General features: G+C 35.0%; 1 long non-coding RNA gene across 1 annotated transcript; it reads right to left on the bottom strand.

Moving 5' to 3' along the window:
- Positions 1-630: 630 nt before the first annotated feature.
- LOC135969817 (uncharacterized) lies at positions 631-27,013 on the bottom strand. Its single transcript, XR_010585225.1, has 3 exons — positions 26,831-27,013; positions 20,446-20,524; positions 631-873 (listed from the first exon to the last, which is right to left on the bottom strand). It is a non-coding gene; the product is annotated as an uncharacterized lncRNA (long non-coding RNA).

A 27,013-nucleotide genomic window follows, 5' to 3' on the forward strand; every position in this document is an offset into this window, starting at 1 on the left:
ACCTTGGATTGAGGGCCCACTCTAATTAATCAGAATTTTTTCTTTCAATATATTACTGAATCACATCTGCTAAGATCCTTATTCTAAAACAAAGTCACATTTGCATGTTCCACATAAAAATATCTCTTGGAGGACCACCACTCAACCTACTACCGATACAAAAACAATCCTCAAAGGGATTTAATATCATCTTGCCTGATGATGTCTTCTATTCAACGTAGAATCTCTCTCTCTCTCTCAATCAGAAGTATCATAATTAGAATGTATAGGGTCTTATTTAATACAGAAGTAGAGTTTGGTAGTATGACTCAACATGACTTGCCCTCCCAACTGAACATAAGGCACGTCAGTGCTTGGGGCATATAAAAATGTTAACTACATTAATTCAAATACATAAAATATGTATTTACTATATGTGGACAGCCACGTATGTGGACAACCATGGAAGTCAATAATTTATTGGCAAAGGTATAATAAACAGCGTTTTTTTCTTTTTTATATTATTTAGTAAGTGAAATTGGCAAAAGTAAGAGGATAGAACATTTTAACAAGTGTATAGGAAACCATAGTTATTGAAGAACAACAATTGGCGACTCATTCACAGAGTATTTTTTATACTTACATGCAAGGCATTTATTTATCCAAAAAAAGACAAAGAGAAATGATTCTTAAGAATCAATATTCATCCTGGCTAACACGGTGAAACCCCGTCTCTACTAAAAATACAAATAATTAGCCAGGCATGGTGGCGGCGCCTGTAGTCCCAACTACTCAGGAGGCTGAGGCAGGAGAATGGCGGGAACCCGGGAGGCGGAGCTTGCAGTGAGCCGAGATCGCGCCACTGCACTCCAGCCTGGGTGGCAGAGCGAGACTCTGTCTCAAAAAAAAAAAAAAAAGAGAGAATTAATATTATGAATCATACAGTAACAAAAGTTAAAATTAGAAGGTTATTTAATGTAATCCTTTATTTTACATATGGGAAATCCAAGTGTATATTTATCCAGCCTTTTAATCCAGGCTTAGGTTTCCTACTCAAATTCCACACCACCTATGAACTCTTTCATGTTAACTGTTCCTTCCTTCCTCCCTCCCTCCCTCTCTCTCTTCCTTCCTTCCTTCCTTCTTCCTTCTTTCCTTTCTTCTTTTGTCAGTTGGGAAAGAGAATATTGGCAGCTACTCTTTTGTATAAAAACTTGTAATGTCTAAAGGGACAGATATAAACACACAAGCCACAAATTAATGTCTAAAATTGTAGCTGGTCAACTAAGGCCAGAGAAATATAAACCTAGGTTCTTTTCATGTATTTTTCTTTTGAAAAAATCATTTCTCCCTGAGGACTTACAGTCTAAAGAAGTTCTCCCAAGTTTTTGAATAACATAATGTTGTGAAGACACTCTTTTAACACCTCATAATAGCACTTAATGAAACCATTGTTTACCAATGAGCAGTTAAAGAAAGTTCTGGAGCCACAATGTCCACAACAAGACAACTGGATAACATTCTTGTTTTATTTTTATTCCTTCTTCGTCTACATTATTATGCCCAACTCAAACTTCCCTTATTTCTCTAAATAGGGTGTGAAGAGAAGGTCTGTCATTCTCTAACCTCTGAAACATTTAATTTACATGAGATGTGAGGACACTTTACTTTTTGGTCAGACATAATCTTTTACATTACAATTATTTTGAAGACAGTAGACTTGACAGCATGTGAGGAATGTTTAGTATTGCTTCATGACTTTCTGGCTGTGCATAATTATAACATAAGTCCTGCAATTAAACTCCCCTTTAAGAATTTTAAGACCTCTTTGGAAGATAGTAAACTTTATAGTTGTCCTTACAAAAAGTAACAGATTTAAAATACTTTTTAAAAAAAATTTATGTGTCCCCTGAATTTGTCCTTCCTCCCCAGAAGAATGAGACTCCAACACTAAACCAGTTTGAAGTCTGATGCCTCAAGAAATGACCAGGCAGAAAGAAAAACAAGTGGGAAAAAAAAAAAAAAACAAAGCATTTCCTCTTAGGAGGCAGTTAATATTTGGCTTATATTTGATTCATACACAGATTCAGACATTTCTGTTACATTCATATTCATCAAAATGCCTGCTGAAAGCTGACACAAATATTGAACACTCCTAGAGTTTTTCAGCAGGAGACTGCAATCCATGTCTGACACTGTAGTGCAGTGATTTTGTATGCTATGACTTGTGGCTCTCTAGGAAGACGCCAGACACCATATGGTGGTAGAGTCATTAAATTCTTCCCAACTGGACATGTAAGTTAACTTCATGCCCAATTCTTTATTTACAAAGAAATATGCCTGTTTAAGGAATTATGAATAAAGACTTGACAACACAAGGACCTTTATATACAGTTATCTGTGTAATAACAGTAATCGATGCCATGTTTAGTATCAAAACCAAGTATATGTAGACAGCCGTGGAAGTCACCCATATAATGTCAAGCTAAAGGTGTGAATACCAATATGCTTTTCTTTTTTGTTATTGAGTAAGCGAAATTGGCCATGACAAGAGCATAGAACATTTATTTCTGTTTGGAGAAATGAAAATAAGGTGATTTTAGTATCTAAAGATTCCACATAAAATCTAAATATATTCTGGCTTCTCTTTAGTGTGCTATGAAGCAAATACAAATTACAGGTAGGAATATTTTAGCTTTACATATTCGTGAAACTCAGATTATAAATACATTCACAAAATGCCACTACAGTCTGCAAGGACTCTGTAAGAGGCCTTCGGCTTTTCCACTGATAATATCTGCCACTGACTGTATGTGTTTCATTGTCTTCCAACTCTCCAATTCAAATTAAGATTTTTTTCTCCCACGCAGCACTTTGTATATGTCACTGGTAAAGAATATATACCTGGAAATAATTTGTGTTTGTATATTTCGAAGTGTCAATTAAATTCATCTTTGCACCCCTGTCTTATGCCCAACACACTATAAGCTCTCAGTATATTTTACCGAATTGATGGTAAATCTAACCCTGATGAACCTTATCATTTGCTTTTATCTGAACACTGCCAATAAGCAGTGCTGAGATCTTGGGCAACTAACTCATTCTTTTTAGAACAAACTCCTGATAATCAAAATTATGATGATGATGATCATTGACTGATTTTGGAGACATAGTCTTACTATGTTGCCCAGGCTGTTCTCAAACTCCTGATCTCAAGCAATCCTCCTGCCTTGGCCTTCCAAAATGCTGGGATTAGCCACATCCAGCCCTCAAAATTAAATGTTTTAACCAAAACTATAATTCTATGGTTCCAAGTTTAGAACACCAAATGAACATGTAAAGGAATAATCTTAATTTCAAGCTAAATAGAATCATGGTCTTTGGGAAAAGTATTCAAGATTAAGAAAGACATAATTTGTCTTCAAAACACCAACGAAAATCTGTATCTTTTTTTTTTTTTGAGACCGAGTCTCTCTCTGTCGCCCAGGCTAGAGTGCAGTGGCATGATCTGGGCTCTCTGCAAGCTCCGCCTCCTGAGTTCACGCCATTCTCATGCCTCAGCCTCTGGAGTAGTTGGGACCACAGGCGCCCGCCACCACGCCCGGCTAATTTTTTTGTATTTTTAGTAGAAACGGGGTTTCACTGCGTTAGCCAGGATGGTCTCGATCTCCTGACCTCGTGATCCTCCCGCCTCGGCCCCCCAAAGTGCTGGGATTACAGGCATGAGCCACCACACCGGCTGAAAAATCTATATCTTTAACATGGGCACTTAAAATCAAAGTCCTAGTGATTATTCTAACTAGCAGCTACATATTCACTGGTTAGCAGCACCTTGAAGGGCTAATTGGCTTGGGAAAGAAATACTTGATTATAACTGTGCCAAGTACATATGATAGATACTGATTGGTGAAACAAACCTGGTGCATGCTTTCTTCCCACTGTTTAGCTGTAGTTATTAGTGGCTGCCTACCTCTCTGCCTCCAGCAACATCATTGTCTCTAGAGCTCCTGAACCCATTTACTTTCCATTCGCTGCTTGCCTTACTGCCTGCAGCTGTATTAATACATCCCAGAAGAATTTGTTCCATCAGTTACAGCAGAAGTTGTAGTCACTATTCTGTGACACATCAGCACAACCGGGAGCAAACCGAAAAAATTAAAAAAAAAAAAAGTCAGCTCATGAGTCATTGCAATTAAGATACTGAGATATAGGAAGAGAAGAAAAATAAAAGGTGCTTCTACTTTGCAAGATGCATTATTTGATACCTAAGATGTTGCTAGACACACAGTATAATAATGCTCCTGGAATGATAAATCTACTTAGGGTTAGTTAAACTTTCAGAATGAGACTAAATGGTAAGAATAAAAGGAGGTACAACATTAGAGAACCAGACTAATTATTTCAATTCCTTAATTGTGACTCCCTTGGGCTTTAGTCTTAGAAGGTTAGTTTTCCTCCCAGGAATCTCTTGTTAAATGTTTATTTGTGCTACTAGAAATTATGTAAAATGAAAAATGTCGGGCACAGATAAACATTGTGGTGTTACTAAGATTTAAATAATAGTGCTAGAAATGAAAGATATTTTTCTAAATTTTTTATTATTATAATTACTTCTGACTTATATGGTCTCACAAAATTTTAAAGTCAAATGAATCCCTAAAGATCACACAACTACATCATTTCATTCATGAGAGCACTGAAACGCCTTACCTCTAGACTCAAAGTAAATTAGCATAAAAGTGAGAATAGAAAGCTATGCAAGTATTTATTGTTCTTTCTTTCGAATTTTTGTATGTTTGATAATTTTGAAAATAAACATTTCAAGGGAAAAAAGGTTGCTGAGGTTGGGCTCTGCCTGTGTGTCATGCCCACATTATATTCTAATAACCTCACTTTGCAAGAAATCACATGAGATACTTAGTTGATAATGGAACGAAGTGTTTTATACTTGGACGATGTTGAAAATCTAGGACATGCAGCTAACTACAGGGGGAAATTTTAATAGGAAGATGGTATGAGCTATATTGATTTTATAGCCAGCTTAAGAGGAAGAGGCCCACAGCAGTGGATATCTCACATAGATGGGCCTTCAGGTCCACATCTTGATCATCAGGCTTTTACAGCTCACTAAAATCCTGCATTTTCTTATCTATGGATCAAGTAATAACCTATATTTCTTTGGATATCATTTTTGCTGTCCAGATCAGTGCCCAAATTATATCCCATCGAGCACTAACTGCAAAGACTGAGAACAGTGAAAACAAGGGTTCTTAGTTACACACTGAAACATAAATCCTTTTGGAATGCATAGTTCCTATTGCATACTAAAGATTCTGGAAGGTCCTGAGACGCCAATTTAACTGCATTTAACTCAGCATTCCCAAACTTTTTTCAGCATGCCTGTCAACCTCCTACAGAGGGCTCTTCCATGGAACATCGGTTGAGGATAGATTACTTCATTTTAGCATTTCTAAGATAAATACTTTTTAACCTTTCAATGTAAGATCTATAAAATTAGAGTACATCCTACAGTCTGGGTATGGTGCTTGTCAATCACAGTCACTCAGGTAGTAAGCATGCTACTGCTGTGGACCTGTGAACCCATTAAAAACTGTTCATATTATCATTTTAACTGAGTTATGTGTATTATTGGTGTGACACAAATTTAATTGCTATTGAATATAGCTTCAGAAAGACTTAAGTACATTTCAGAAATGAAACGAAAAGTTTATGTGCGTGCAAAAAGTCATAGAAAGAGAGCAGCAATGTGTAGGTGATATTAGTGGGGAAAAAAAACACTGCGGGGGAATTCAGAATCTTCATATTCAGATGGTAAATATGAAGAGCTTTAGGAATAAGTTAATCTATTTTTAAATTCATCTTAAAATTTCTATTAATAAATATAAAATTAAAATTCTGAGCATAAAAAAAGGAAAGCTAACATTTTACCTCCCATTTCAGAGACTCCTTCTATTGCATATTGGTATAGACAGTGACAGTCTCACTCTCAGAGAATTTATACTCTAAGTTCATACTTGATGTACCTGAGACAATTACGATAAAAATACCAGTTGCATATTTTCAATGGCTACATTATATAATATACTAAGTAAGAGTGAGGGCAGAAAGATCTGTGGGACAGAGTGAGATACAAGAGGCATGGGACAGTAAATAAAGGTGTCAGTGAATGTCATTAATTTAGGTCAGTTTTCATGTCACTTTCTCAGGGAGCCCTTCATCACTCAACATAAAGTAGACTCCAGGTCACTTTCTATCCCATAACTCAGTTTTAAATTCTTAAATAGCACAGAAGCATTATTTTATACTTTCTTGCTAAGGCATTTAGAATGCAAGCTCCACAAAAGAATAGACTTTGCGTGGTTTGTTCAAAACTCTCTCCCCAGCACCTAGCACTTCGTAGGTCTCTGGCTTAAAAATGCTTAAAAATAATTTATAGAATGAATAAATGACTCTGAACCTAAGAAAAAGAGTGACTGAAATAGAAATAAAAAGAAAGAAATTAGTGAATGAGACATTTTAAAATATTTGTCTCTAGGGCTTGGTAAAGGGATCTGGAAACAGCAAAAGTGAGATGAAAGGTATATAAATTACTTATAAGGTTTGGTAAAGGGATCTGAAAAATGCAGAAGTCAGATGAAAGAAATACCCAGAGTTCCAAACATAGGTGGTTTAGAAAATGTTGTTAATACTTGAGTGGGTTGGGGAAGGACATCAGAGCAGTGAATCTCTCTGGATAGGTAAGTAATGAATTAGCTCAATGTTATATTTTCCAAGTGTGTGGTGAGTGGGAAATAGTCGTGATAGATCAAGTATGTAATTAGATATGGAGCTAAATTTCAGATGATAACAGATCTTTTGATGAATTAGAACACATTATTTTATGCTACCCATTGGCTAGGTCTTATACATAGATACAGTGACTAAGAGACAGGCCCCTGATTTTGAGAAATTCATCCAAGGAGAGAGAGACAAGCACATACATGAGATGAGTAAGATTGATTTATACTCATTCAACACAACACTGACGGTGAATTGTCAGATAGAAATAAGAGGCCTCCAGGAAGACAACATACCCTGAGTATGTCAAATACTGAGCATGTCAAAGACAACATACCCTGAATATGAGTATACAAAGACAGACAGCTTGGCCTTTGGTAGAGGGCTATCATTTAGACGTGTCTTTCCTGGATTTATCACAGGAGAAGAAGATGGGAAGGCAGCAAGTAAAAACTGAAAGGAGTCACTAAAAGTGCTGTAAGATATTAAGCCCAGTGTACCACACAGAGGACAGAAGGATATGTGTATCCACTTTTTTACTTACAGGGTTAGGCATCAGTGGAAGCTAATGAAGGAAATGGCAATGGCCAGGAAACACTTCACTATGGGACAAAAGAAAGAACAGACAACCAACTTTGCAATCGCTCCCTCTTGTAATTCCATCCTAGCCATCCTTTGAGTTGACTAGAATAGGAGTCCCTAACCCCGGTCACAGATCAGTGTCTGTGCATGGCCTGTTAGGAACCTCGGCTGCCAAGCAAGAGGTGAGCAGCGGGCAAAGCAGCATTCCCACCTAAGCTCTGCCTCCTGTCAGAGCAGTGGCAGCATTAGATTCTCATAGGAGAATGAACTCTATTGTGAACTGCGCAAGCAAGGGATCTAGGTTATACACCCTCTGAGAATTTAATGCCTGATGATCTGAGGGGGAACTATTTCATCCCCAAATCATCCCCCACCTCTACCCAGTTCATGGAAAAAATGTATTCCACGAAACCTGTCCCTGGTGCCAAAAATGTCAACCACTACATTAGAGTCTCTAGTTCAGAAACCCTTCCTTTTCATGGTCTTCTGTCCCCAAAATGTCCCCTCTCAAATTACATGGCCAGTCATCATAATCCTTGAAGTACCCCTGATTCCTTTCTGTTCTTGCTTCACTGGACTTGATATGGTTTGGCTGTGTATCCACCCAAAGCTCACCTTGAATTGTAATAATTCCCACGTGTTGCAGGCCAGGTGGAGTTAATTGAATCATGGGGGCAGTTTCCTCCATACTGTTCTCTTGGTAGTGAATAAATTTTAGGAGATCTGATGGTTTTATAAATGGGAGTTCCCCTACACAAGCTCTCTTGCCTGCCACCACGTAAGACGTGACTTTGTTCCTCATTTGCCTTTCACCATGATTGTGAGGCCTATCCAGCCATGTGGAATGGTGAGTCAATTAAAGTTCTTTCCTTTCTAAATTACCCAGTCTCAGGTATGTCTTATTAGCAGCATGAGACCAGAACTACTTGGCAAAACCACAATGATGGTTAAATTCAACAATCAGCAACTTCTGTGTCAACTTCATATCTTCATCTACATAGCAAAGTAAAGGTGAATAAAAACAAAAACAAAAAAAAGGCACTGACTGCTCTCACTATAAATTAACAGCAATAGACTTTAAGCAAATCTTTAATGCTGGCAGACATCACATCACATATTGTTGGTATGTTCACGCCTCCACATTCTTAATACTATTTCACATATTCTGTCTCCTCCAGCCTCCAGTATCACACCCCCACCTTTGTTGCAGTTGCTGATTGTGCTTGCTGTCTCACTGAGAAAACTGAAGCAATCTGAAAAGAGCTTCCATATAACCAATCACAACACCTATTCACCCATAAATCTGCATTCACTTCCCTACCTTCCCACTTCTTAGAGTCAGATCTCATCTTCTCTTGCCAACTTAGGGATATAACACCAGAATTTTTTCTTTCTGCTTTCTCCTATGTAGTCAATATTTCACACTCTAATTATTCTGATTCAAATACAAACATGCTGATTATATGTCTCTGATTTTAAACTTTCCCCACTATTACCTGACTTATTTGCTATCCTTTGCAGCAAAACTCTGCAAAAACATTGTCTCCTCTCACTGTTTTTAAGTCCTTTTCTCACAATCTCTCTTAATAACTGAGATTGTGCCCATGATTTCACTGAAACTGTCTTTGATACTATCCCTAACAACTTTCACATTGCCAAAAGCAATGGTATATTTGTGTTTCCTATTCTACTTGACTAATCATCAGGATTTCACTTAGCTGAGCCTTCATAGGCATAGTTTTTTCTCTTGATTTGTAAGATACAACATTCTCTTCATTTTTCTCCTATCTCACTGATTGCTACTCCTTAGTATCTTTTTGTTTCCTCCTCTTTGTCTCAATCTATCAATTTTGAATGCCCTAGGTCCTTATGATGGACCTCAAGGTCTTATATAATCTGTCAAGCTAATGTTCTCTGTCATCAACTCCTATTATTCTCTCCTTAACTGGCCTACACCAGCAACTCCCAGTCCCCTAGCTGCTATTACTTAAACTCATCAGGAGTGCTTTCAACTCTCCAGCTGTTACCTCTGCCAGACATGCATCCCTGTATCATTTCATAAATTCTTTATCAAATCATCTTTTTGCTTAAGCTTTACATTCTCAATGTAGTCAATTATAATACCCCATCAAATACTGTACCCTTCTCAGCCCTCTTCAAATACCCCTGATTTTCCTTACTGTGATTTACTCTATTTCCTAAACTGCCAGCTTCTGATATTCTATTATCTGTATTTATTCGTTGTTTCTTGTTTAGTATTTATCCTCTCCTTCCCATTATAATTTACCTATCAAGATAAAACATTGTTTTTCTATTTTGTTCACCAATATATCCAAAACATCTAGTGATGTGTTAATACACAGTAAGAATTAAATAAATATATTCTGGATAAATAATGAAGGAGAAAGTTGATAGAAAAAGTCCTCTAGGGAAGTAAGGGAGGGAATAGTTTCAGGCACGTAAGTGGAAAGACATTTTTGCCGATAACAATGGAAGAATAAATATAAGTGTAATTGTGGCTACAGATGGGAGTCTTCATATTTTAATATAAGAAACTGATAGATCTCTTTAACCTAATCTTGTTTTATTCCAAGTGAAGTAGTTGGGCAAGAACATTAGCTAAAAACGAAAGTTGAAAGATCATGGAAAACAACTCTGAAGACACGGTGAATTATTAAAATTGCAACTGGGGAAATAGAAAAAAAAAGTTCATCAGTTAGCAAAATCTTTCTCAGAACCACTGAGGAGATTGCAGAAGATATATATAGACTGTACTAGTTCAAAGGACTCTTCTGTATTTTCCTTTCTGAAAGTGGGCATCCTGTTGTAGTAGTGGAAAAGGAGATAGTTTTTATTAACCAATAGTCAGAGCTCTGATTTTTTTCATGTTGTGGAAATCAAAGGATGCAGATGCTCTAATGAAAATGGCTGAAATGACACAGAAGATTACACTGTTGTCAAAGGAAATATGCCCTAGATTAAGGGGCAAATGATAGCCAGAAAGGCAAAAAGGTTCCATTTAGAAAACAAGATGTTGAAATTTGATATAGTAAGTATGAGAACCCTAGATAAAGGGACATGGCCCAACCTAGGATCATTTTAGAAGCAGAGTGAAACTGAAGTGGAAGTTGATGATTTCAAGGGTTATGCTAGTAGAGTACTTGGGAGGTCCTATTTATGTATATTGAAGTAATCCAATACGAATTTAGAAAAGAAGAAATGGAAGAATCAAATGACTGTTATCCAAGTGTGATAGTCCTCAATCTATTTGGAGAAATGATCAATATAGTAAGACAACAAATACCCACAGCGGGGTACTAAGCATGAACTTCCAAGAGATTGTGCAAAATGTTGCACCAAAGTGTTTGAAAGTAGAAATAGGAGACCAGCAAAAAGAAAAAAAAATGCAGAAATTGATTTAGTCCCTTCATTGAAGATGGGACAGGAAAATGAGCAGCCACACTAAAAGGGTTTAAGGGAAATACCATTTTCAGGATACATTTGGAGTCAATTAATACACAATGGTTCAGAAAGTATTTTAGGAAAAGGTGGAAGAAACTGAAGTATTTTGTTTTTATATTGACTTTTGTTTTTATATTTATCAGAAAATGTGCTTCCAGGATGTATAATAGAAATGATTGGGAAGGATGTTAACAATGAAAGGATAAGTGTTTTAGAGAATGAAGTGCATTATAAAGTAACATTCAGTAAAGGCCGTTGGTGACTTGCTTGCATTTTGTTTGTTACCAGAGAGCAAGGAAATGGTAACATGTTCTTCTATGAACTGTGGAATAAGGAGGGATCTCAGAAGACATGTAGTAACTTCTTTTAATAACTACCTGTGTCACTTTAGGCAAGTTGCTTATCCTCCTTAAATTTCAATTCTCAAGTTTTCAAAATAATTATAATACCTCACAGAGTTTCTATGCAGAAAAAATAAGATAACCTGTATCAGTATTTTTCCTGGAACAAAATAAGAGTTCATTATACGTTAGCCTGTAACATTTAACACTATAATACTACTAGCAATACTTTAAAAACTTGAGTCCAATCCCAGAATCAAATGGCTTCCCCAGGAATTTCTTTAAAATATTTAAAGAGGAAATAACACAGATGTATACAATTTGCAAATGTTTTTTAATGATCTTCCAGAGTTACAAAAGTTCATGAAGCTAACATCTTGAGATTAATATCTGAAAAGTTGTGAGACAAAGGGACAGTTACAAATCTGTCTTATAGACAAAAAATTACTCAATTAGGCTCAAGAATATATATAAATGATATGATTTGGCTGTGTTCCCACCCAAATCTCATCCAGAATTGTAATGGTCTCCACATGTCAAGGACGGAGCCAGGTGGAGATAATTGAATCATGGGGGCGGTTTCCCCCATTCTGTTCTCGTGATACTGAATAAGTCTCACAAGATCTGATGGTTTTATAAATGTGAGTTCCCCTGGACAAGCTCTCTTTCCTGTCACCATGTAAGACGTGACTTTGCTCCTCATTTGCCTTCTGCCATGATTGTGAGGCCTTTCCAGCCATGTGGAATTGTGAGTCAATTAGACCTCTTTCATTTATAAATTACCGAGTCTTGGGTATGTGTTTATTAGCAGTGTGAGAACAGACTAACACAATAATTACAGTAAGTTATGACAAAATATGACTTGTTTCAGGAATCAAGGGAAGCTAAGGTTCATAAGTCAATATTATTCACCATGTCAACAGAATAAAGAAGAGAAACTATATAATTATTTTGACAGATGCTGAAAAATCATCTGAGAAAATTTTTGTAACTATTCATGATTAAAAACAACCAAAACAAACAAATGAAAAAGATTACTTAGCAAAAAATGAATAGTGTGAAATTTCTCTAAGCTGATAAAAAGTTATCTATCCACAAAAGGCCAATGTTATACTAAATATTAAGTATTAAGAGTATTTCCCAATGACATCAAGGATGAAAAAAATATTTACTATCACTTCCTCTTTTCTACATTGAACTGAGGGTCTTAGCTAGTATAACAAGGCAAGAAAAAATACATAAATATTGAAATAAAGAGGAAATAAAACTATCATTATTCCCAGATGAAATTATTTGTGTACATAGAATATCTATTAATTTAACAATTTATTGGTAAAGGTAAATATGTAAAAATAAATGGTATTCATTTTGTTTACCAATTACAAAGACATTAGAGTAAAATTTTAAAGATACTCTTTATATTAGCAACAAACACCAAAAAGATCATAGTTTTAACAAAATATGTATAAGAATTATATTAAAACATTAAAACACAAATAACAAAAATAAAGGACTTAACTCAGTGAATTAAAACAATCAGTATCAGAAAGGTGATAGTTCTGCCCAATCTGACTTTTTAAAATCCTCTATTCATGAGGAAAATGATAATTTGATTATAAAATTTATGAATGAATGCAAGGAACTAAGAGCAGTTAAGGCAACCTTACAGAAGAAAGATTAAAAACAGAAAAAAGTACAGTGGCAGATATTTGATAAACCTGTAGTAATTAAGACAATTTACCAATGGTGCTAGATAATTATGGAAGAAAAAGGAGAGTGGGTACAGAATATAGAGCACAGAAACAGATTCACCCATATATAATAACCTTATTTATGACAATGAATTCTTTATTAAAAGATAATTCTTTGTAATAAATGGTACTGTGTCAACTGGAAATCCAACTAGAAAAACATTATGTCTTCATCACTACATATATAACAGTATACTAGTCTGCATATATAAATGGAAGGTATAAAAAAGAACAGATGAATGAATGAATAAATAAAGACTTTTTTTTTTTTTTAAGTGAGAAGGAAAAGATCAAGGTTAGAAGGAGACTCATAGACTATTTTCTCCCTTTAGTGGGGACACTTGAAAAATAAATAGTCTGATTAAATCCTTCTGCAATTATGCTACTAAACAAATACCCTAGCAAAAATATTGCTTAAACTTCTTATGTTAAACTTAAACTAGAACATGGCCTAATACAAGAGATAAAAGGCATTGTGGGAGTAGCATTGACAGTCATGGACCTCTTTAAAGACTACGCTTTTGTTTTGCTATGACTGTTACCCTCTGAATTGTGAGTAAATTCAGTACTAGAATTAGAAATACACATACATCGTCTGACTTGACATTTATTGTAGAAAACGATTTCTTAGTTCACCAGAAAGCAAATACATTCTAAGCATAAGTAAATACATTGTGGTGTGGTTACACAATGGAATACTCTAAAGAATGAAAATAAACTACAACTATGCAACAACATGGATAAATATTACAAAGGTAACTTTTTGAGGAAAAGAAAAGAGGGCACCTAGTAATGTGTCCTGTATGATTCCGGTCATATAAAATAAAAAATAAAGATTACTAAACAAGATCAGTTGATCTATTGTTTAGGTGTTGGCATATTGGTTATCCATAATTCTGTTACTGGAAGTGGACACAGGAGAAGTTTCTGTGATGCTGGTATATTTTCTCTGTTTGATTCTGGTTACATTGGTGTAGTAACTTTGTGAAAATTCATAAAGATATGCATGATGATTTGTGCATTTTTTTGTATGAATGCCATACCTTAAAAATATATTTAAAGTCTAGAAAAGTGAGATGAGTTGTCAATTATCACACAATTACTTCAAGGAAAAATGTTGAAATAATATCCAGATATATTTCTAGTATTTTTATTATGTGTACAGCTATGAATAACACACATATTAGACATAGGTGACATATTAGACAAATGCCCAAATCTCTAAACAAGGCTTGTATTTGTAACTTTCTAAAAAAATTCGGTAGGTTTGCAAATAAAAATGTTGTGCTATGTAAACTACAAAGGAAGAAATTACAGCAAATATCTTTACAGATTTGCCCTGGGTCTCAAAAATACCATGGAGTAGCAAATGTTAAAACCAAAACTCTTATGTTAGAACCAAAGGGCTGAATCACAAGCAGCTACTGAACTTCAGAGTACAATCTATTTTAGTTGAGAAATAGCCCAGAGTGTAGAGAACCGAACTGCTGTTTGGAAAAATAATAAATAGCAATGCTGGAAAATCACATTTTATCTGAACTCCAGTGTGTTTTGATCAAAATTAAAAGAAGCAAAGGAAAATATACATTAGAAATTCTTTTAAGAATTGAAAAGGAAATTGTTACAAGTAAAATGATAGGGAATGTAGACATTTCATCTAACAATTCCAATGAAGTAAAATTGGAATTTCTATGACTAAATCACATATGAATAATATAGATACTAATAGTATTATACTAACCACAGCTGTTTGCAAAGAGTAAGCCTTGCACCTGGGGCCCAATAATTTAACAATAATCTAAAAGAATGGAAAAAAAAAGAGACAAAGAGGTTATAAAAAAAATCTTGTTGAACTGACTCTCAGTAAGGAAATGGTTATATATCAATAGACCCCAGAGCACTAGGATGAAGTAAGTTAGAAAGAGAAAGTAAGCTGGATAAGTTAGATAAGATAAAATAAGTTAGAAAGAAGGTGTTTTGGTTGAATTGAGATTTCCTAGACTAATATGAGGGAAAAAGCACACCGAGATGCAGACAATTTAAATAAGCTTCATCTGGAGTTAAAAAAAAAAAAAAAATCACACAAAATATTTTCCTCAATATGTGAAATTATATCATTTCTCCTATGTATACCCTAACCAATATAGCAATTACAAAAAATATTGAAGCAGTATAAAATTAAATAAATAAAATTAGGGGAAAACTTTTTTTTTTGAGACGGAGTCAAGCTCTGTTGCCCAGGCTGGAGTGCAGTGGCGCGATCTCGGCTCACTGCAAGCTCAGCCTCCCGGGTTCCCGCCATTCTCCTGCCTCAGCCTCCTGAGTAGCTGGGACTACAGGCACCGCCACCACGCCCGGCTAACTTTTTTTATTTTTAGTGGAGACAGGGTTTCACTGTGGTCTCGATCTCCTGACCTCATGATCCGCCCACCTCGGCCTCCCAAAGTGCTGAGATTACAGGCGTGAACCACTGTGCCCAGCTGAGAAAACTAATTTTATTGTCACATAATATTTTACATATTTATGGGGTGCATGTAATATTTTGTTACATGCATAGACATGTAATGATCAGTCAGGATATTTGAGGTGTCCGTCACTTTGAGTGTTTATCGTTTGTATATTTGTGAAAAATTCAAGTCTTCTCTTCTAGCAACTTTAAAATATATATTGTTGCTAACTGTAGTCACCTTACCCTATTGTCTAAAGAAAACTAATAATTTTAAGATTACATGCTTATTTGAATAGATTTTAAGATACTATTTTTAGAAGTGTAAACATTCTGATTTAAAGGTATAAAGTTTTTGGAAGATTTGATTCACAGGAATTTCATCAAAATTGGTGTTCGTATTGGATAATGTTCCTATTCTCTCTATATCAAAATTATTTATATTATAATTTAAGTTGGTTAATAATTATGAGAAAACATGAAAAAAGTGAAGCAATACAATAAATGTATTTAGAAAAATTAGAAGTGAAGCTACATATATAAAGTAATTGAAATAATATCTGTCATAGATAAAATTACATGAATGCTAATGTAATTGCTGAAGTAAAGCAAGTGAAAAAACTGTAAGAAAAAATTACTATTCAGTCATATCTGAAGAAAAATGTTTTCCTGAATCTATGAAACGAATGTTTCCTCAGAATTTGCTTTCATGTTTTCCTTCTGTTTCTACTGTTTTTGATTATATCAATTAAGATTAATTCCCTCAGAAAACAAATTTGACTTGTGGTTGTAAAACTTTGAAATAGACTTTTGATTTAAGGATGTTTTTAATGTTTTACCTATCTGCTATTGCTATGCAAAGATTAGGAGAGATCATTTTAGGTTAAAATAGGAGAAAGAGTAAGAATAAGAGTGAGTAGTAAGAGAGTAAGAGTAAGTAGTAAGAGATAGAGTTTTACTAATAGAACTGCACATGTGACTGAAAATATGTAGGTGGTTAGGACTTGGATTTTTGGTTTATCTCAAGATAAAAATATTTATTTTCTAATCCATCTTCCGTAGGTTTTATTTTTGACACTAATAATTTGTGTACAAAGTTTAATGAGAAATGTCCCGTGCCCCTGACATCAAGCATGTGTCAGCAAAAGATACATCACGTAGCAACATAAATTGTTTTATGACTGAAAATTATGTGTAACATGATAAATCACATGTTCACATTTTTATTTATAGGGTAAAACAAATTATGTACAATACCTCTATAACCTACTGAATAATAATACCACCGAGAATTGGGGTCTTTACATACATTATTCTATTTTATCCTGACAACAATCAATTGAGGCAGTCAAAGCCAGTAATTTGCAAATGAGCCAACAGAAGCTCAGAAGAGTCAGGCAAATAGATGAAGTCAGGGTACCAGTGATGAAATGAGGGAGGGACTCTTAGGAATAATACTTTATAAATTGGGAAAGGAAGTTCCAGAAAAGTTTTAAAAACTTTCCAGATGACACAGTTGCCAAATGGTAGAGTCAGGATACAAATCCTAGTAATCTAAGCCTGGATTTCATTGTATCAGGCATTACTCTGTGTTTTCTCCCATTGTAAACCTCTGGTTTCAAGTTTGATTCCAAGACCACAGTATTTCAGACTTGTTTGAGTCCTATTAGTGGGGTTATCAATGACTCAGAATGTTAATCAGAACAAATTGTTCCCTTTTGCTCTTTCATTATGCTATCTTCTTACTTAATATCAGTCTCATTTTAAGAATAGTGACTAGCTAGGCAGCCTCCAATGACCCTTAGTAATACTGGGGGTCACATGAAGATGGGACATGAGTTAATATGTTTTATCTTGTTCACTTGCTTTGAGATTAGTATTAATGAAGCAGAGTCATGAATTTAAATTCCCTTTGAGTCACAAAGATTTTTTTAGATTTGATAACTACCCATTGCTTAGATTTAAGGTAGTCATTTTCTCTGACAAATAAGTAATGCAGGTCACCAGGGAGGCAAGGTGAGAGCGTATAGGTAAGTCTGCATCATCATAAGTACCCTGGCAAAAGAACTCAAAGTCCATCTATTTAGGAGGTCCAGTCATTTCATCTTTGCTTACAAACTAAACTTGCTGGTTTTGGTAGAATTTGATGCTGGTTTAAATAAAGAATATGTTCATAGATGCCTTCAAATATTGGTGCATGTACAGTTCCTATCACATAATCTCACTAAACTTTGGCCTGAGTAGATTGTAGAAAGTCTACTAAAATCTCCTGGAAACTACATTGTAAGAGAGTCTTTATCAACCTAGAGCACCACCTAAGAGAAAGTGAGCTAGTTGTTTAAAAATCCATACATGAACAAGACTAAAATGTTTCCCAGGAGGAGAGAATTCAGATGCTAAAACCAGCATAATACTGTGCAAGCTGGGATGATTGACCATCTTATTATTAGAACAGATATTTGAAAGAAATATTTAGCTCCCACTTATGAAGGAGAATATGTGGTGTTTGGTTTTCTGTTCCTGTGTCAGTTTGCTGAGAATGATGGTTTCCAGCTTCATCCATGTCCCTGCAAAGGACATGAACTCATCCTTTTTCATGGCTGCATAGTATTCCATGTGCCACATTTTCTTTATCCAGTCTAACATTGATGGGCATTTGGGTTGGTTCCAAGTCTTTGCTATTGTGAACAGTGCTGCAATAAACATACATGTGCATGTGTCTTTATAGTAGAATGATTTATAATCCTTTGGGTATATACCCAGTCATTGGATTGCTGGGTCAAATGGTATTTCTGGTTCTAGATCCTTGAGGAATCACCACACTGTATTCCACAAAGGCTGAACTAATTTACACTCCCACCAACAGTTTAAAAGCATTCCTCTTTCTCCACATCCTCTCCAGCATCTGTTGTTTCCTGACTTTTTAATGATCACCATTCTAACTGGCATGAGATGGTATCTCATTGTGGTTTTGATTTCCTTTTCTCTAATGAGCAGTGATGATGAGCTTTTTTTTCATGTTTGCTGGCTGCATAAATGTCTTCTTTTGAGAAGTGCCTGTTCATATCCTTTGCCCACTTTTTAATGGGGTTATTTCTTTTTTTTTTTTTTTTTCTTTTCTTGTAAATAAAATATTTTTCTTTAGTTCCTAAAGTCTGGAATTGACTATGAGAGAAAATTGCCATGTTGCATTTGTGACTCAGAACTATCCTATTGACTATGATACCCAGTTAGGTAGTAAACACATTTTAATCACCAACGGCCTGACAATCTTTCACAGAGAAAAGTTTGGCTTGATTATTAATACTATCATGTCCTAAGTTTTGGTGAATTCTGAATATGCCACATTTGACATTAAAATTAGTGTATATGAATATATGTATTTGTATGCATATATGTATAGATTCCGATCATATAGGAACTTCCAACTTTAAGGGCCATGGACACATGAAAGTATTATGTAGAAAGAAATCTTAGCATATTTTTACACCTGATATATACAGATTGAGCATTCCAAATCCAAAAATCCAAAACCTGAAACTTTTTGTGTGGAAATATAACCATCAAATGAAATGCTCACTGGAGCATTTCCAATTTCAGATTTTCAGATGTGGGATGCTCAACCAGTAAGTACACTGCAAATATTCAAAATCCAAAAGGAATCTGACCTATGAAAGAGTTCTGTTCTCAAGCATTTGGAATAAGGAATATTCCACCTGTATATCTATGAGAGTCTGGAGGGTATTGAAAGGGGAAAATAGGAATTTTACAATAGAGAAATATAGTCAAAACTATGTTAATCAAATTGTAAACGTTAATCTCACCAATAATTTTGTGTTGACATTGTGTGTTCCCTGATAAAATGTGAGAAGATTGCTTCACCCCTGGCGTGTTCTTTCCAAGAACCTATAACCTCAATCTAACCATGAGGAAAACATCAGACAAATCCAAGTCTGATGACAAGGAAACAGGGAAGACTGAGAAACTCCCACAGACTAGAGGAGACTGGAGAGACACGACAAGTAAATGCTATGTGGCACTCTGTATCAGGTTCTGAAACAGATGATGTTTATGGAAAAACTGGTGAAATCCAAATAATGTCTGGAGTTCACATAAAACAATCCACCATTGTTGAAATCTTAGTTTCCTTGAATATACCAGAGTACTGTGAGGTGGTAATAAAGGGTGAAACTGGAAGAGGGGTACAACAGAACTTTCTGTATTACCCTATTTATTTCTGTGAGTGTACATTAATTCCAAAATAAAAAGTTGCCAAGCAGTATGATACCCGAGAGGCTAGAATAGAGAAGGATTAAAATTAAAGCAAGGAATGAACGGCATAACCAAGAAGGGAGATAGTCAAACGGGGTAGCGCCGGTGTAGATGGAGAGATGAAAACAATTCATTTGATATTTAAGTACTAAAAAGGAAACATGCTTTAAAAATAATTTCCAAAGGCTGCATCAACGTTTCTAGCTACTGCATCATATAGTCAATGTATATTGGCTTTACTCTGAAAAAAAATATGATTAGCCTTTCCATAATCATGATTAAGAGATTTCAACATCTTGTATATACACAGGGGCATTTATGGACCCAAGGTAGGATTAGTTATTGACTTTTATGAATTCCATTCCTCACAGATGACTTTACAGATTTAAATGGCCGTTATTTACTTTTGCCAGCCCAAGTCCCTTCGCTCTTGGGATTAAGGAACCCTTCCTGATTGTGGATGATAAACCACATTTTTAAACATGGGATTGGAGTCTAAATCTCTTCCCACGTCTGAAAATGGGCGTATAATTGGATCTGAGATAAATGGCCTAAAACATTGCTACAATAAGGGTGATTAATTCAGGAAGGAATTAATGAACAACATATAGTATATAATCTTCAATCAGACTCTTCAGTAAGTGAGAGTAAACTTGATATTTTTCTAGATTTGCACATTGATAAATACCATCCTGGAGCTCCTAGAAACCAGTGCCATGAGTAAAGCCAGCCTGGAAGAGAAAAGATCTAAGCCCAGCGATGACTATATCTATCACTTGAGTTTCTTAATAAGACCTTACATGACCTGAATTACCTGAGTCACTTGTGTACTCCTTTTCTGTTCAAGCCAGTTTCAGTTACATTTCCGTGTTTGTTACTTGCAACCAAAAGCCCTAAAGGAGAAATGATATCTTATGATAATGAACTCTATCATCTTTATGAACTTTCTATCTATAAATGTGATGGCCTTTGATGACTTCTAATTGTCAGTGCAAGTCACACAAAAAATGCAGAATAGCCTAGAGTTCAGTGAGAATTCTGAAATGTATGATTAGAGACCTTACTCTCATTCATATCCAGCCGCTGGGTGTGAATCACAATTGGTATAACGCAGTAATTCTCAAACATTAAGAGTACTTCAGAATGTTCAGAGGAGCTTGTTAATCATCTACAGGCTGCACTGCCAGTTTCTAGCTCAGTAAGATTGGTTTGGAACCTGAAAATTTGGATTTCTAACAAGTTTCTGTAGATGACACTTTAAGAGCTACTGGTCAAGGCATATCATATTAACCTTTGCCCTCATTACTCTGCAAGTCAGATAAGGGCTTTTCAGAAACACTTTTCACTGTTTAAAGAAAAACATAGGGTAATAGAGTTTCCCTTTTCTACTCTCCTTTCTTCCAGTGTTACTCATTGTAATGGGAGAATGTGGCATTTGGAGTTAGCACAACCTTACTGGAATAAAAAAAAAAAAAAAAGAGAGAGAGAATTGCAGAAGTACCCACTCACTGCATTGACCAGCCCTGAGACTGACTTCTTTCTTGATATAACAAGCAAATCAATGGCATTATTATTATCTAACCATTAGTCAAGTACTATGCTACTTTAACGACTGTGCCTAGAAATCCTTCTAAGTGGTCTACTGTAACTGGTATGAAAGCATGTTCTTGTAAGTTATTTTTAATGCAGCAATGTTTTTCTTTATGTCCTGTAAACCCACAGCATGGAGCTGTAATGACATGGATATATGGAAATCTATCTATCTACATGGATATAGATGGCATATATGGATATATGAAGAGTTTCTTAAACACAGAGATGCCCAATAAAACTTGCTGATTTTGACAGTTTCACTTTAGCTTAAAATAGTTGGTTTCAAGCACAAAAATGTTTTCATGTATTGTTTATATCTCCTGTTAAACAGATTGCAAAAAAATCCCCAAAAGCTTGTCTCTTTTTAATATTATAGTTCATTTTCCCTTTAGAGAAATATTTCTCTTGTACAATGATTTGAAATACATTTTTCTACCAGAAATCTAAAAATAAGAAGGGAAAAAACTGGCGTTGCAATTTGAGGTCGTAAAATAATGCGTGCTAAAAATATGAAGTAAATGTATCTTTTCTTGTCAAGAAATATTTATAAATCCCACTTAGACGGACATCATTTCTTAGGATATTCTAAAGCCCAAAGTCAGCTGTTTAATAGAGAAGAATACTAAGAAATATGATTCAGATAAAATAGTTTTATGGCATATAATTTCTTTTTTCATATATAATTTCTTAATGCTGTTAGAATGTTCCTATAATTCAGACCCGCAAATATTATGTCAAACACTTCTTTGGCTCTTGGAACACAGTAAAATACAATTCTCATTAATACTTAACTTACCATATTCGGCGTCACCCAGCCCTTGGCAATTAACGTAGCATTTTTATATTTCTGTCAATAAAATTAAATCTTACATTTAACAAATGTAGATAAGGACATAATTTTATGTGAGAAAATAAAATCTGTACGAAGTCCAAAAGTGATCTTGTTAAAGAAAAATTAAAGTTCAAAGCACTAGAAGCCTTAAGCCAAAGTAATTGCTCCCTTGTTTGTATTATGTGGGCTTTGTCTCTGAATTATAGCACAAGCTGGTCGTGACTAATGAAGCGGGCTTAAAGGGCAGTTTTCAGCCAAACAACCTATATCATTTATTCAAAATTAACAGAAAATAATCAGCATTTTTATTAAAATCTCCTTTTATTTGTCCCTCTTTTTGAAATGGCTGGGAGGAAAATAATAATTTAAATCAAGGAAAACTTTTTTTTGAGACAGAGTCTTGCTCTGTCGTCCAGGCTGGAGTGCAGTGTCACTATCATGGCTCACTGCAGCCTCAACCACCTGGGTTCAAGTGATCATCCCACCTCAGACTACCGAGTAGCTGGGACTATGGGCCCGCGACACCACACCTGGCTAATTTTTGTATTTTTAGTAGAGATGGGGTTTTGCCATGTTGCCCAGGCTGGTCTCAAACATGTGTGGCCTCAAGCAATCCTCCCACCTTGGCCTCCCAAATTGTGAGCCACTGTTGCCTGACTTGTTTTTTACTTCTTTATGTTTCATTACTTCTGACATTCTAAAAATAGACTATTTTTTAGCTCAATCTTTATATCAATTTTAAAAGCTGATAGAATAGGAATCTACTCTGAAAAGGAGTAGTTTGGGATTGGCATTTATACACGACTGAAGTCAAATAAAAAATCTAATCTCTCTATTAGATTGATACATTACTGCATAATAATTTACAGCCTCTATTGGAAAAAAACAAAACAATGGATTTAGGTCCTAGCTCTCCTGGAAATAATGTGGAAATGCCATGAGGGAGAATACTGAAGTGGGGGCACTCTATATTATGGTCTCACATCTTCCTAGACCACGTAGCTGTGTAATCTCATCTAACTCACATGAAATAAATGTCTTTGGGGAGGCTGATAAATTCATCATGATTCTAATTATCTGAGATTGAGCTCTTGTACCATTGCCCCTCTACACAGAAAATAAAGACAGGTTTGTGTAGCCTGAGTCAGATTAGTATAATCTGACTGCCTTTTCTGTGAAGTAAATAATTGGAAGGGAGAAACATAGATCTTGAGTACTACAATCCAATAATATCTTTTGTTTGTTCTGATCTCCTCAGCTTTTGGCTATTTAGCTCTTACTAGCTTCTTTGAAGAATTCTCTTTGTTGATCTTAACAACCACCTTGCACTTCATATACTTTATTCATACATAAAAATGGCAAAATTTAGGCCAGGTGCAGTGGCTCACACCTGTAATCTGAGCACTTTGGGAGGCCGAGGTGGGTGGATCACCTGAGGTCAGGAGTTCGATACCAGCCTGACCAACATAGTGAAACCACATCTCTACTAAAAATACAAAAGTAGCTGAGCATGGCGATGCATGTCTGTAATCCCAGCTACTCAGGAGACTGAGGCAGGAGAATCACTTGAACCCAGGAGGCAGAGGCTGCAGTGAGCAAAGATTGGGCCATTGGACTGCAGCCTAGGCAATAAGAGTGAAATTCCAACTCAAAAAAAAATAGCAAAATGTACATCTTTTTAATATCTCTGCCTGCTTATCTACTTATGTATGTATCTCTCTGGCTATTGGGTGTATAGAAATACACATATACATATAGATGAAAATATGAGATATGGATATATGAATACCTACATACAGAGATATATGGGTTACATATATACACACATACATATTATATATAAATGTATATAATATAGATGTATATAAATATATAACATATAGATCCATATATGTTATATATCCATATATATAAAAATATGGATATATGTGCAACTTTATGTTATAAAAAGGATGACAGTGTAGTGAAGAACTGCCCCTTTGAAAGTAGGAGCATTGACTAATTTAATGATCACTACCTTCTGGTCTTTAATACCATCTATCTATTTAATACCACCTGTAATCAATCATATACCAGTGAGACTAACCAAGACAGAATAAACCCTTGAGGGCAAACCAGTTGAAACAGTGCAGAAAAAGTGGATAGTAAATTATATCAATAAAGTGAATTTTCCTGTTCATCATCAGAAAAACTGCATTAACAAGGAGATTGTAACAATTTATTTTTTTAAAATCTCCCTACTTAATAAGAATTAATTACAATATGCAGGCAAAAGCATAAAAAAGAAAAATGAGAAATTGATATTCTTAGGATGTGAATGGGTGATATAATCAGTTGCACAACCAATTTTACTTTCTCTTTTAGAAAAAAATACTTTTCAGGTCCAATTCCCTAGAGCTGCTATAAGAATCCTTCTTAAATAAAGATTTTATTCAACATATTTATGTGAAAACAGGTAACCTTGTGAATGATTAAAACAACACACATCTATTTATAATGGGTAAAATAAAAAGAAAAGTAGTAAAGTAAAAGATTATAGGATTGTTCTAAGAAAGGTCAAAGTTGGACCTGTTGCCTGCTCATTCATATATTACAAGGTTCTTTTTTTATCTATTTAGCATGCTTTTCCTGATTGCCATCAATACAACTGACTGGCCTTGGTCATGATTACGGATACAACCTGCAGATTTCATTAATAAATGTAAGGAAAAATTTCAGTGTTCTAATAACCAAATGCACATTTTATAAAATAACATTCTACTAACTAAATTTTAAAATAAATCATACTATCTTTCCCTTTGACCAATGACCTCTCTTGTCTTTTATCCAGATACTTATTAAAAGGCAAGGAGAAACTTGTACCTTGATAAATCCACCCAGCATAAAGAGCTTCTGATTTTTATGCTGCTCCAGGAACTCAGCTTTAGATAAGGGGGCTTTGTTATTGCGTTTAGCTCGTTTATTACCTCTCTCTCTTGGGATTTCGAACATTGAGCTAGGACAACAGCTTGAACAGATTTCTTATCCTAGTCCTTTAAAGTGATTCTAATGGAATTTATTTGGATACAAACAATAACATCCATCTTGTAGTAGTTATCACTGTAATCACATGCCTTATTAAATGAATCTTATCAATCTTATGTGCTATTATGGTGCTTTCTTATTGGAATGACTACCTACTGTTCACATTTTCAACAAGGTCATTGATGCATTAAATAATTACACTACAGTTTTTCTTATAGCCCTAACCTCAAATATTTCCATTCATTGATTTTAGTTTCTACACAATTTCTTTTTCTTTTCTCACTGATTTGCTGTACTTAAAATTTTAATGTATTATTTCTATTGCATCTCTGGGCAAATATTTCCTTTCTAATTCTCCTCTCTGTCATAGCCTCATTTTTTGCTTTCTTTGGGCCTGTACCAATAATTTAGACTCATCAAGCACTTTATTTATTGTAGTGATTTGTGAAATTATTTGGAGCTAGTTATTTGAATATCATGAAGCTAATACAAACCTAGCCAATTAAATTGTTATATATACATATATATATATATCATTCTTTTAGCTTTAAATTTGTACCCTTACTGTGTATTCTGCATTTGTAGAAATATCACTCAAATAATTGGCTACCTGAGTTGAGCCCCACATGCTAAAAGGGATAAGTTCATTTTTAGAACGTACGCTTATTTAATTTCAGGCTAGTTTTGTTAAGGTATGACATACACACTATGAGACTTATTTATTATTTCTACATCCAGCCTCTTTTCGCATGGAACAAAAAATATGTTTTTGGTAATACGAAAATAAAATCACAGGTAATCCTTCATAAAGGAGTATGTTTTTCTGATGCAACAATTATTTCTTAATGTTTACATAACCTAAACTTTCCATCTTGATTTTGTTATTTCTTTATGTAGTGAGATCTTCTTCTAAAGCAACTTCTGACTGAAGCAATTTCATCTTGAGAAAAAAATGGATTATTCTGTCTCTCCCTATGATTTTCCTTTTACCTTCTGTGTAATCAGTTTGCTTCAGCCAACTGTTACACAAAAAGGCATGTCCACATTCTCTTGCTCTTCACCCTAACCTCATCAGGCCAACCACAGTGAGTGTTGATTCTCTGATTCCCTTCAGGTTATTGGCTGTGGTGAATTCTCCTGCCTTTTTTTTCCCCCACCTGTGGCCAAGCTGCAAAACCCTTTCTTAGTTTCTACCCAGCAGAGAAAGGAATCAAAGATCTACGTAGCAGAGAAGGTTTTGCATTGATTTTGCATATGGTATGGGCATGCAGAATTTTCACACTCCAAGTGATTTTGCCATTTGAGTTGCCATTTAAGTTTCAATAAAAATTATTAAGTTTTCAAAAATATGGATTATTTATAGGATTGTGTAAGATACCGTGTCTATCCCACATACTCATTCACTGAGGTATGCTTATTTCTGCACTACAGGTTTGCCAGCTTGAACAAACATTACTTAGGCCTTAGGAACCAGGAAAAACACCATATGATGCGGTTTTTTTGTGGTTTTTTTTCCCCAAAACCTAAAGATGAAGAAGACAACAATCCCTCCAGGAATTACAACAATAAATAGTTTCAGATTTAGACCATTAACTTTTATTTGGTTGTAAAAAGTTCTGTATACTAAACACAACAGCTAAGATAACCAACAGAGTGATGGCTAAGTAGGGGAACAATAATGCATCTAACACAATAGCAACATATGTACATACTATTGATAGAAAAAAATCATAAATATGAAATTACAAACCTGCAAATAGGACATTCTGTAATGCCCAGACCGTTTGTTCCCCAAAGAAGACCACCAGAGTCCAGAGTCAAAGCCAAGCGGCAAGGATCTTTTACTGCAAGTTCGAACTTGGTCCCTCCATTCCACAGCATACAAGAGGGCCCCGAACAATGCGAGTGCTTGCTTTTTATAGCCCGATGTAAA

This window comes from Macaca fascicularis, chromosome 3 (assembly GCF_037993035.2).
Source record: "Macaca fascicularis isolate 582-1 chromosome 3, T2T-MFA8v1.1".
NCBI classification, from domain to species: Eukaryota; Metazoa; Chordata; class Mammalia; order Primates; family Cercopithecidae; genus Macaca; species Macaca fascicularis.